At 39.5% G+C, this 8,973-nt stretch overlaps 1 non-coding gene across 1 annotated transcript; it reads right to left on the bottom strand.

Annotated features, from left to right (window-relative positions):
* Positions 1–7,245: 7,245 nt before the first annotated feature.
* Positions 7,246–7,349, bottom strand: LOC112752194 (small nucleolar RNA R71). Its single transcript, XR_003176640.1, has one exon. It is a non-coding gene; the product is annotated as a small nucleolar RNA R71 (small nucleolar RNA).
* Between the last annotated feature and the right edge of the window lie 1,624 nt (positions 7,350–8,973).

The following is an 8,973-nucleotide window of genomic DNA, read 5'->3' as shown; positions in this document are numbered from 1 at the left end:
AAAATAGATGAAATTATAAAAAAAATAAAAAAGATATATTTTTTATGATTAAAAAAAATTCTAATAGAATAATTAGAATGAGGCTAAACTACTGGACAGACCATCAGAGTACAGTACTCACAGATATACTTAAAACAACACTATACAAACAAAGACCAATATAGAATTAAACAAAACATAATTTAAATGAATACCTCCGAATATAATAAGATCTATACAAAAAAATTATTTATCACCATTGATTAAACACTTGTTGGCTTCTAATTATTTTTTTATTTCATATATGGCCACAAAAATAAATCTTTTGACATCGTCTTTACCTAGTTTAAGATGTCAAAAAAAAACTTATTTAAATAATTGTGCGGTACAGAGAAGAGTTTATAAGATAAAGAAGAATCAGACCAAAAAAAAGAGAGATCGTGGGAGTAAATAATTGAATAGAAGTTACGCGTGAGTTTTTGTAACTGTTAGTAAAATAAGTAACTGTATAATATTTTTGAATTATGTTAGTAGGGTTAAAACAGGAAATAGAAAATTGGACACCAAACCTCCATGTTTTGGCATTATATATTGTTATAGATATATATATATATATATATATATATATATATATTTTTTTTTCTTTTTCTTTTATTTTTCTCAATGCATGTGATTAAATTATTGGATGCATGAATCATGTCCTAAACATTTTTTTTTCACATTTTCAGAAAATTCTAACATACTCAATTCTCAAACCAATTGTTTCCAAATTCGCTTCCCCACACTTAATTTATGAGCACTCTCACTAGTCTAAGCTAACTAAGGATTCAAATTAAGGACATTATTGTTTTCCACTTAGAGTTAATGATGTGCTAAAGTAAGGAACAAAGGGGTATAATAGGCTCAAATTGTTTTGCAAAGGATAATGAAAGGTAAGGCCATATGGGTATGTAAGCTCAGTGAAACAAAGGCCTCAATCATGTAAGTGCATGCATACATCAAACCATGGAAATATAGAATTAAGCAAGACAAAGATCACAATTTTAGAGAGAAAAATACACACTAAAACTAAATTTTGGTTGATAAAATGCAACCAATTTAAATAGGCTCAAAATCTCACAGGTTTTGTGTGTTCGAGCTCTAAACCATGTTCCAGTATAATATTTCTTCAAACAAGTGTAATATTAAATTTTATTCAAATTAGTGAAATGCTCTAAAAGGTTTCTTGAAAAAGAAAATATTACTTCAACCAAGTGGTAAAATATGCAAAAATCAAACAAACATACAAATGCAACAATGAACAAATAAAGAAAATAAGATTATTGGTGTTGAAAAGAAAGTACTAACCCACGGAGATCGGTATCGACCTCCCCACACTTAAAGATTGCACCGTCCTCGGTGCATACTAAGATTTGTAGGTGGACGGGTTGTTTCAACTGTTGCTTTTCTCTAAGGATTTTGCAAATGAACTTGTCTGTCTCCCCATGTACGTCTTCCGCTTCCCTTCCGGGTGGCCATCCTGAAAGAAAAAGGGAAAAAGAGTAACCCAGAAATAAAGATAGGAAAATAAATAAAACATGGGTTGGCTGATGCCAAATAATGAGGGTCTCAATTACATGGTAGCTACAACACGCAAGTGAGAAAACAATAGAAGCACATGGCATACCAGTGGTGAAAAAAATGTTGCAACAATGAGGGAGAGTGTGGGTAAGGAGAGATAATATAAATTCATATCAATGTAAAAGTAATACAGTAATAAAAGATTGGCATTGATATAAATAATATTACCTATTCAAAATAAAACAAGTCACTAAGCATCAAGAAAATACCAGAAAAGATGTAACAGTTGAATAAGAATATTTGAACACCAATAATAATTTTTAGAAAAATAAAAATATGCAATGAATGAAAGTATGCAAATAATTTAGATAAAGTAAAATGGAAGTGAGAGAAAATAAGAAGGGAAGAAAAAAGAAGTAAGAAAAGATAAGAAGAATAAGGATTCGGAGAAGAAAAGATAAGAAAAATTGGCACTAATCTGGATAGGTTGTGCGACGCTGGCGACGCGATCGCGTGGGTGACGCGGTCGCGTGGTGTGCAAATAACATTAGACGACGCGGATGCGTAGGACACGCGATCGCGTGACTTGATTTGTGCTGGTGGCGCGAGTGCAGCCTCGCGGTCGCATAACTCTCTGTTCAAAACTTAGTATTGCCAAAATCCTGGGTGACGCGATCGCGTGGGACATGCGATCGCGTGAGTGGCCTTATTTCCAATATGACGTGGACGCGTGGGGCATGAGTTTGCGTGGGAGGGCTTGGGCTGCCAGCACGAGTCCAGCCCAACTCCAGCTCAACTTTCGGCCATGCACCCTTTGACGTCGAAATCCAGGTCTCGCGGCCGCGTGGGGCACGCGATCGCGTGGGAGGCCAGTATTCCCCTGCGACGCGGACGCGTCAACGATGCAGTCGCATGGGACGAATTGTGCCACTGGAACACCTCCAGCCTTGCTCCAGCGTGGCTCTCTGTTCGTTTTTATTTTCTCTTCTCTCCTTGCGACGCAGACGCGTCGCTGATGCGGTCGCGTCGCGTGCTCGCTTTTTTTTTTATAATCTAAAAAATGCAGAATGCAGTGTTAATATGAATGTGATGCAAAACTCCAGGTTCAATATAACAAAATAAAATAAAATTCAAAAATAAATAAAACTAAGTAATGAAAAGGGAACGATCATACCATGGTGGGTTGTCTCCTACCTAGCACTTTTAGTTATAGTCCTTAAGTTGGACATTTGATGAGATTCCTGCTATGGTGGCTTGTGCTTGTACTGATCTAGGAATCCCCACAAATGTTTGTATTTCCAGTAGCCTTCGGGGTCCCAAACTAAGCATGTAAAGCCCTTAAGAAGCTTCAAACAGATTCTTAGGCTCCCGGGGTGACAAATGTCAGAACAGATTCCAGGATCCCAAACTTTACTTTTACACCCGTTCTTGTCTCGATCTGCACTTTTCCAGCCAGGTGAAAGGTGATCTGAATTCTCACTGCAGTGACCAAACAGCTTCCTAGACCCATTTAGTTGAGCTTTATACCAACCTTTGCATTTAAACTTAAAGCTTCCAACCATGATGAACCTTGCTTGACAATTCTTATCACTGGCCATCTTCCTCTTACTCTTAATGCCACAAAGAGCTCTAAGTTGACCATCCGTCTCCAGTAGCCCATATTCAAGTGGGATTAGAAAGCTATGGGATATGAATTTTACCCACTTGAATGTTGTGAAGGATGATGGCAACTTAGGGGGAAGTATTTTTAATGAAATTGCAAGCTCCACTCCCTTGTGCTCTTCTCTGATAATTACCACCTCTTTGCAAAATTCTTCAATTTCAACCACTTCCTCTTGGTAGCTCTCTTTCAATTCAATCTCCTCTTCATTGCTTTCCAAGGGCATGGGAGGTTGTGCTTCTTCTTCTTGAATCTCCATCTCTTGATCAACCTCTTCCAAGTCTTCAACTATGATATGCTTCGGAGGTTGTACACCCTCCTCAGCATCAATTACAACCATCTTGGAAGGAGGCTCTATGACTGGACTTTCCCATGGAGGTTCTGCATCTCCTAAGTCTTCAACCAACTCTTCTTCTTGAACAATGACAGCTTCTTCTACTTGTTCTAGTACGAATTCATTCTCTGTCTTGTCCACTGGGTTTCTGGTATCTCCTTCATATTACGCTCTTCACTAGACTGTCCACATGGGGCTGTGGCTGATCCTTGTGTATTTAAGCGTTTAGAAGCCCATTGAATTAATACTCGCCCCAGTTGTTAAACGGTTGCCTGAAATTTAATTACTATTTTCTTTAGGCGATCCTCTGCTTCTCGGGTTGCCGGACTTGGACATGCTACAAAAGAAAGTGGTGGTGGTTGGTAGTAATTGGGTTGGAATTGGGATGGTTCTATATATGGTTCATATGGCTCATAAGGTGGTTGGTATGGTGGTTGAGGGTTGGGGTCATATGGAGGTGAATGGCGGAAAGGGGCTTGTGAGTTTGGTGGTCCAAAGTTATGTTGAGGAAAGGGTTCTGATGCCAGGGCATCTTGGCCAGTTTCACTGACCTTTTCTTTACTGTTTTTAGGTTAGTTTCATGCATTTCTTTAGGAAATAAGCTAGTTTTGGGTAAATATTCACCTATGCCTTGATTCAAGCATATATTGTGCATTTTACATAATTTCATGAGGATTTTGCATAAGTTTAGTGACAATTATTATGTTGCATTACTCATGACTTGGACTAGAGCTTTGATGCACTTTATTGCTTGATTTCAGGACCAAAAGGAAGCAAGAAAAGGGGAGGTAACTTGCAAGGTTAATGAGAAAAGTGATTGCCAATAACACTCTCAAAAAGCCATCAATGCCCAGTTAGAGAGTCACGTTAACTAAGTTAACGTGAACTCTAACGTGGAGAAGAGAAGTTGAGCCAACGTTAGTGACACTTAACATTGTCACTAATGTTGGCAATTACTCATAAGTGGCCACGTTAGAAGCCACGTTAACCTAGTTAACGTGGCCTCTAACGTTAGGGGGGGAAGAGAAGCCAACGTTAGTGACACTCAACATTGTCACTAACGTTGGCCTATGATGCAAAGTACCACGTTAACTCCCACGTTAACTTGGTTAACGTGGGAACTAACGTAAGGGATGAAGAGTTGTCGACAACGTTAGTGACACTCAACATTGTCACTAATGTTGAAGTAACCACACAACCCCCAAGAGTCACGTTAACTTCCACGTTAACTTGGTTAACGTGGAAGCTAACGATGAGGAATGAAGGATGAACCAACGTTAGTGACACTCAACATTGTTACTAACGTTGGGATGGCTAAAGATGGCCACGTTAGAAGCCACGTTAACCTAGTTAACATGGACTCTAACGTGAGACCTATGGGCACATTGGAACGATAGTGACAATGTTGAATGTCACTAACGTTCTCGAAGGATGGCAAGGGCCACGTTAGAAGCCACGTTAACCTAGTTAACGTGGGGTTTAACATGAAGCAAGAAGGGGCACACTAGAACGTTAGTGATAATGTTGAGTGTCACTAACGTTCTCGAAGGTTCACAAGGCAACGTTAAAAGCCACGTTAACTAGGTTAACATGGGTTTTAACGTGAGGCAAAGTGGTGCATTGGAACGTTAGTGACAATGTTAAGTGTCACTAACGTTCTCGAACTATTATTCTCACTAAATATTAACACCCCTAACGTCCTGAACTAAAGTCTCCGCCCACTTCGCACTTTCTCTCTGCAAGTAAAGCCAAGCCCAAATAAAGAAAGGAACTGCTTCAAACTCAAGATCCAAAGGCCCAAGACTTGAAGAATCACACTAGAAGCTGAGAAGAGTAGTATATATAGGAGTAGCTTTGGATTGAGAAGGAATTCTGGAAGGCTGGGAAAAAGAGAACTACTTTCTGTATTTACTTTCTTTGCAATTTCTAGTTTTATGATGTATTCTCCATCTTTGTTTTCATTTTCAAGAGCTATGAACAACTAAACCCCTTTCATTGGGTTAGGGAGCTCTGCTATAAATTGATGGATCAATACTAATTTTCATTATTCTTCTTCTATCTTTCCTCTTGATTTTACTTGAAAGCTTTCGATCTTCATCCAATTAAGTAGTTATCTTGGAAGATAAGCTATTCAAACTTGGATCTCTTTTGAACCTTGAAAGAGGAATGAAGAGATCAAGCTGGAAATGCTTTCTCATGCTGGACCAAATTGGGTTTGGATGGGTATGTGACTATAACCCTCTCAACACTTGATTTGGGAAATGCATGTGGTATAATCAGTGACCATACTTCATCTCTTCTCATGAGCAATTGACCAAGGAATTGGCTATTGATCAAGATTTGAGAGATTGAATTGCAAGAAATTGTAATTCAATCACTTAAGATTACCAAGGAGATCAATGAGTGCATTGATTGAGGAAGAGATGAAAATGAACCTGATCCAAAGAATTGCAACATCTCCTAAGCCCAATGAACTCCCCATCTCTGATCTTACCCATTCTCTTTAATTTCTGCTATTTACTTTTATGAGCAAATCCCCCATTCCCATTTACAATTCTGTATTTTATTCTCAGTCATTTACTTCCAGTTCTTTAATTCTAGCATTTACTTTTCTGTTATTTACATTCCCGCCATTTTATTTTCTGCAACTCTCAACCCAAATTCTAGATTCGCTCAACTAGAACATTCTTCTAATTAAAGTTGCTTGATCAATCAATCCCTGTGGGATTCGACCTCACTCTATTGTGAGTTTTTACTTGACGACAACTTCGGTACACTTGCCGAAGGGAGATTTGTTGAGAGACAAGTTTTCCGTGCATCAAGTTTATGCCGCCGTTGCCGGGGATTGATTGTGCATCAACAATGATTAAATTGGAAGATCACTAGATTGAGCATTTTATTTTGTGAATTTTATTTTGCTGTTTGAGTGATTTACTTTTTGTTTTAGTTAAACTTCTTCCCTTCACCCTCTACTCTTTTGTTTTTCTTTGTTATTTTCAATTCTGTTTGCTAACCCACTAACTGTTTGATATATTGCATCACCCACAACTAACAGTAATTCTGACACAAATGCTGTCTGTACCTATTTTCCTTGCTTGTATTTGTTGGTTGTATGACAGGGAGAAGAAGCGGGGCTTCAACTTTCTTTGATTCTGAACCTGAGAGAACCTTCCTTAGACTAAGGAGGGAGGCAAAAGAAAAACGTGTAGTTGGTGCTGAAGAAGAGGAGGAACACTTTGAGGAATACTTTGAACCAAACATGGAAGAAAACATGGAAAATCATCATGAAGAAGAGACTCACAACCATGGCAGAGGAGGTGGAGCAAATCATGCTAGGGAGGATAGAAGAGTTTTGGGCTCTTACATTAATCCAAACCCAGGCAATTGTGGAAGTAGCATCCAAAAGCCAACAATCCATGCCAACAACTTTGAACTTAAACCACAGCTCATCACCCTTGTTCAGAACAACTGTTCATTTGGAGGAGGTGTTCAAGAAGACCCCAATCAACATTTGACCACCTTCCTGAGAATATGTGACACAGTGAAATCTAATGGTGTCCATCCTGACGCCTATAGACTGCTCTTATTTCCTTTCTCACTCAGGGACAAAGCAGCCAAGTGGCTGGAATCTTTCCCAAGGGAGAGCTTGACAACTTGGGAGGATGTGGTGAACAAATTCTTAGCAAGATTTTACCCTCCTCAACAAATCAATAGGCTGAGAGCTGAGGTTCAAACTTTCAGGCAACAAGATGGTGAGACTCTGTATGAAGCATGGGAGAGGTTCAAGGACTTAACAAGGAGGTGTCCACCTGACATGTTCAACGAATGTGTCCAGCTACACATTTTCTATGAAGGGCTCTCTTATGAGTCAAAGAAGGCCGTGGACCATTCATCTAGAGGATCCTTGAACAAGAAGAAAACCATTGAGGAAGCCATAGATGTTATTGAAACAGTAGCAGAAAACGACTACTTCTATGCTTCCGAAAGAGGGAACACAAGAGGAGTGATGGAGCTAAACAATGTAGATGCTCTGTTGGCCCAAAACAAACTCATTACCCAACAGCTGGCTGACCTCACCAAGAAGATGGAGAGGAACCAAGTAGCAGCAATCTCATCTTCATCAACAATCCAAGAAGGAGTGAATGAAGAAGCAGAGGGGAGTCAGGAGCAAGCTAACTACATTGGGAATTCACCAAGGAAAAACTATGATCCATACTCCAAGACTTACAACCCTGGATGGAGAAACCACCCAAACTTTGGGTGGGGAAGTGAGCAAGATCAAAACCAAGACCAGAGACGTTATAACTCCAACAACAATGCAGCTCACCAGCAATTCACCCAGAGGACATCTCAACACCCCCACAACAACACTTCTTCACACACTTATCAAAACCAAAATAGCACATCTGCTCTGAACCACTCATCAATTGATGACAAGCTCTCAACGATCGAAACCTTCATTGAAGGAATATGCAGAGACATTCAAGACAGTAAAGCATTCAGAGAGGAAGTGCAGTCAAACATGCAGAATCAAAATACTGCCATCACAAAACTAGAAACACAAATCAGCTATCTATTTAAGCAGCTTCCTAACCACAATTTTTGCTATGATGCCCATTGAAGCAAAAGGGAGGAGTGTCAAGCTATCACACTTAGGAGTGGGAAGGAACTGAAGGAACATCCCCAAAAACCACAAGAAGAAGGCTCAAATGAAAAGGGAGAAGAGCAAGATGGAATGCAAACTCCCACGCCAAGTCTGCAGAAAGAAAAAAGATACCCCAACTGAACATCTCAAGAGCTCCATACCCCCAGCTATTGAAGAAAAAGGAAGATGACAACCAGTTCTTGAGATTTTTGGAAATCTTCAAGAAGCTACAAATCAACATACCATTTGCTGAAGCCATAGAACAAATGCCACTTTATGCCAAGTTTTTGAAGGAGCTAATGACTAAGAAGAGAAGCTGGAAGAACAATGAGACTGTGATACTAACTGAAGAGTGCAATGCTATCATTCAGCATAAACTACCTCAGAAACTGAAGGATCCTGGGAGTTTTCAGATCCCTTGCATTATAGGAGAAATCACAGTAGAAAAGGCTCTTTGTGACTTAGGGGCCAGCATCAATTTGATGTCAGTAGCTATGATGAGAAAGATGAAAATTGAGGAGGCTAAACCAACAAAAATGGCTCTACAACTGGCAGACCGGTCATTCAAATTCCCTCACGGGATAGTAGAGGATTTGCTAGTAAAAGTAGGAAATTTCATATTCCCAGCAGATTTTGTGGTACTGGACATGCAGGAAGACGCCAAGGCCTCCATCATCTTGGGAAGGCCATTCTTGGCCACTGCTGGAGCTGTCATTGATGTTCAGAAGGGTGACCTCAACCTGAGATTACACAATGAAAAGATGACATTCAATGTGTTCAAGGCCATGAGTTATC

The sequence above is a fragment of the Arachis hypogaea genome, chromosome 15 (genome assembly GCF_003086295.3).
Source record: "Arachis hypogaea cultivar Tifrunner chromosome 15, arahy.Tifrunner.gnm2.J5K5, whole genome shotgun sequence".
Taxonomy (NCBI): Eukaryota; Viridiplantae; Streptophyta; class Magnoliopsida; order Fabales; family Fabaceae; genus Arachis; species Arachis hypogaea.
This window is presented reverse-complemented; position numbering and strand designations above follow the sequence as displayed.